Source organism: Dromiciops gliroides, chromosome 5, assembly GCF_019393635.1.
Source record: "Dromiciops gliroides isolate mDroGli1 chromosome 5, mDroGli1.pri, whole genome shotgun sequence".
Taxonomy (NCBI): domain Eukaryota; kingdom Metazoa; phylum Chordata; class Mammalia; order Microbiotheria; family Microbiotheriidae; genus Dromiciops; species Dromiciops gliroides.
Window position 1 is genome coordinate 186230095 of NC_057865.1, and position 4543 is coordinate 186234637.

The 4543-nt window shown below is 38.9% G+C and overlaps 1 pseudogene; it reads left to right on the forward strand.

The window, feature by feature from the left end:
• Window positions 1-846: 846 nt before the first annotated feature.
• LOC122728890 lies at window positions 847-1611 on the forward strand (annotated as a pseudogene).
• Window positions 1612-4543: the final 2932 nt, after the last annotated feature.

A 4543-nucleotide genomic window follows, 5' to 3' on the forward strand; every position in this document is an offset into this window, starting at 1 on the left:
TAATTTTCCTAAGTTTAGCAGGAAATTGTCAGAAATTTTTAGAATGTGAAATTTAACTGAAGGCTGAGGATCTTTATATTTAGTTCTCTGGAAGCATAAAAGATATGGATGTTCATATCCTCCAAAGTATTAATAAAGACAGAATTACCAAAAAGAAATTTTTAAAAGGTAGAAATGCATCAGGCTGATGGTAGATTGTTTTTACCCATGTAAATTTTAATCAATAAACAAAGTTTTCAACAATGTATTCATTTTTTTTATGTAAACCAGAGACCATGCCTAACCACTGGTTACCTAAGATATGTAGGAAAAGATCCTTCATAAAAACTCAAAATAAACAGCTATCATGGCAGCTGGACAAGACTAAAGGAGAGTGCCACAGGGGGCAAAAATCCTATCAACCAATATTCATAGTTATGATATTGGTTTATCCACATTTCTAAAACAACACACAATTTGTTTTCACAGTTATTTTATCTTTTTCCTATCCAAGGATAGAATAGAATTTGGAGGTAGAAAGACCTTTGGTGTACATTCAGGCAAATCCATACCCAAAGAGGAATCTCCACTATAATTTAAGTGACAAAGGTTTATCTAGACCCTACTTAAAGACTTCCAATGAAGGAGAACCCAATATGTCCTTGGGCAGTCCATTCCACTTTTGACTAGCTCTAATTATTAGGAATATTTCCCTGACTTCAACACTAAATTTGCCACTTTTCAACTTTCAAACATTGGCCCTGGTTCTCTGTTCTGGGCCCAAAGAAGTCTTATATTTTTAAACAAGTATAATCCCTTTACCATAAAGCAACTCTTCAAATACTTAAAGATAATATCTAACACCTAATGTTCTTTTTCCTGCTGCTCAGGCTTCAGAAGAGGCTTGCCTCTAGTGTCCTTCCATGTGGAAAAAAGAAGGTATGGCTTGACCCCAATGAGACCAATGAAATTGCCAATGTCATTTCCCATCAGCAGATCTGGAAGCTGCTTAAAGATGGACTGATCATTTGGAAGCCTGTTACTGTGCACTCTTGTGCCAGATGCTGAAAAAAATACTCTGGCTCAATGCAAGGGCAGGCACATGTGCATTGGTAAGAGAAAAGGTACTGCCAATGCTCGTGTGCCTGAGAAGGTGACCTGGATGAGGCAAATGAGGATTCCAAGGTGTCTACTCTGAAGATATCATGAATCCAATAAGATTGACCACCATATGTACCACAGCCTATACTTGAAGATGAAGGGCAATGTGTTCAAGGATAAGTGGATCCATGGTGGGTAGCTAGGTGGCACAACAGATAGAGCACCGGCCCCGGATTCAGGAGGACCTGAGTTCAAATCCAGCCTCAGACACTTACTAGCTGTGTGACCCTAGGCAAGTCACTTAACCCTCATTGCCCCACCAAAAAAAAAAAAAAAAAAAGAATAATCAGATCCTTATGGAACACATTCATAAACTGAAGGTAGACAAGGCCCAGAAGAAGCTCCTGGCTGACCAGGCTGAAGCTCACCCGTCCAAGACTAAGGAAGCACAAAAGCATCGAGAAGAGTGTCTACAGGCTAGAAAAGAGGAGGTCTTCAAGACTGTCTAAGGAGAAGGAGACCAAGAAGTGATTCTCCCCTATCTCCTTTGTACATAGTACCCTTCTATTTGGCTCATACAATAAAACTTGACAGACTGTCAAAAAAAAAAAAAAAGACAACACCTAGGCTTTAAAGATAACACCTAGACTTTAAAGATAACACCTTATCCTCCCCACTGCACCCCCTCCCCAAAAAAAGCTTCTCTTCTCCAAGCTAAACATTAAAAATTATTTTAATGAGTCTTGAGATGACACAAATCTTCCCACCATCCTGGAATGAAGAAGGGATACATTCCAGGCATAGAGAACAGTTTGAACAAAGACATAAAGACTGAAAATTGAATGACAAGTTATTTCAGCTGGTAGGCCAGTTTGACTACAATGTTAATAGACTGAAAGGGAGTAATAAAAAATAAGTCTAAGAAGGTAATCTGGAACTAGACTGTGAAGGGAGTTTAAGTGTCTAACTAAGGATAATCGATAAAAGAGACAATAAAGGATTTGGGAGCAAGGGAGTGACATGTTGACCCACATGTGGAAGATGGATTGGAGAAAGAGTAGAAGTAGAGACTAATTAGAAGGTCATAACAATAATTCTGGTAAGAGATGATGAGTATGAACTAAATTAATTGCATTGGTAGTGGAGAGAAAGAGATTTATTTGAAAGATGTAGAGATCAAACCAACAGGATCTGACAACTGATTGGAGAAGGAGGTCACTGGGTAAGGGAAATAGAAATGATTAAGCAAGATTCTGGATTTGAGAGCCTAAGTGACTGATTTAATGATAGTGGCCTCAATAAAGTTTAGAGAAAGAGTGGTTTTAATGGCAAAGATAATGAATTCTATTTTGGATATGTTGAGTTTCAGATGTCCATTAGTGGGATCACTAAGTTAAAAAGTATGGACAGTTTTGTCAGTTTTCTTGTGAAAGTCCAAATGGGTATCCAGAAGTTTTGAACCACTTTGTACCACAGCTTTACCAACAAACAGTACATTAAAAAAAACAGATCTTAAAGTAAAGAGATATAAACAGAGAGACCCTTTGGGTCTGACAAGTTTAAACATGTCTTTAAGCACACCTGCAGAAAGACCGAATGTTTCCTTATGATGTTTAAACCCCACAAAACACACCCCTAGTGAGAAAGGTACCCATCTAGGGGGTTGTCTTAGGACCCCAAGAATTCCAAAATAGGATATGAACTTCCCACAAGGAGAAGATTAAGATAATGAGGAGATAACCTACTTTTCTCACTATAAATATAACCATTTTTCCTCTCCCTATTTGAGACACCTATCATCTTTAGGTTTTTATCTCTGTGACCACCAGTCTTCTAATAAAATTTGGGAAACTGAGTCACTGAGCCTTGTAATTCTTCGTGATGCCTCATAATCAATTTGATCAATTAAATCCATCCCCTTCCACATCACAAGGGAATTTCTGAATCACATGTCAGAAGGTAATGGTAGAAGAGTTAGAACCAAGATGACAGACTAGCAGGAAGAAGTAATGCAAATTCTACCTTACTCTAAATAGTTCTAGAAAATGCACCAAATTGAATCCCAATAAAGGAGTCCAAGGAGGGAAAAAATCAGTTGAGTCATTTTTTTCCAACCCAGGTTGACATAGGGAAACAGAAAGAGAAGTTCACAGAGTCCACTGGCTTTGGCCAATAGCACACCATGGGGAGCATTCTAGGAATGGGAAAGACCTTGCACCTGGGCATGAACTAAATTTGTATAGGGAGCAGAAATAGGTGCCAACTGGCAGCTTACACTACCTAGTTCTGGGTAATAGACCAGGGTGGACTGAGAAGGGGACTTGGGCTCAGGGATGGCATTCTAGGGTGAGGAGAAGTCCTCGGCCCTAAGCTGTGTATTAAATGAGAAGCAAGTTCGAAAGCAAACAGCCTCTGTGTGGCTAAGACCCTAGGAACAAAATAGGGTCTCATTTGCAATTTTCAGCCCAACCTGAAGCCACCTGAGTTTCTAGCCAAGGCAGCAGCAGTACAGGAACCCAATTATTTTATGGAGCTTCAATAGTCTCAAATCAATGGCAATAATTTCTTGCTTCCAAATCTCAAGGGCAATGGAAGGAAGAAAAGGCAGTCAATCCTGGATTTTAGCATTTAACTCTCACCTCCTCTATCCTAATGCGAGGTTTCCTGCCCATCATACATTTTTTTAAGACTCACAGACAAGGTAGAGGCAAAAAGCAATCGTGAGGACTACTCTGCCAGTTTCTCTTCTTTATCATCTCACACCCTGGGAAAACAGTAATTCAAATAGAGAAAAAGACAATAGGCACATATTTGGTTAAGAATTGTACATCTATGGGGCAGCTAGGTGGCGCAGTGGATAGAGCACCGGCCCTGGAGTCAGGAGTACCTGAGTTCAAATCTGGCCTCAGACACTTAACACTTACTAGCTGTGTGACCTTGGGCAAGTCACTTAATCCCAACTGCCTCACTTTGAAAAAAAAAAAAGAATTGTACATCTAGCCATAGTTTGAAGGGTAAGCCTACCCCACATCCTGTTCTCTTCTAATTATTTTACAATACAATCTTTTATATTCAGATTGAATATTCATTTTAAACCTATTGTGTTATCTGGTAAAAGGCATTGGTCTAAAACTAATTCCCACCAAATTGCTTTCCAGTTTTCATAGGACTGGCTATTCTCCCCTCCCCTCCCTCCAATAATGTTACTGGGTTTGTCAAAAACTAAGTTACTGTTTTTTAATTGCTTCTGTTTTTTACTTATCCAGTCATTCCACTGTTCTACTTTTCTGTCTTTTAATCAGGACCATAGTCTTGATGACTCTTGCTATATAATGCAGTCTGGGGTTGGATAGCGCAATGCTGCAATTCACTTGTACTGTACTCTTAATATATCCCTTGAGACTCTTATAAATTTTGTTCTTCCAAATACATTTTGTTATTGTCTTGTCTACTTCTGTAAGAT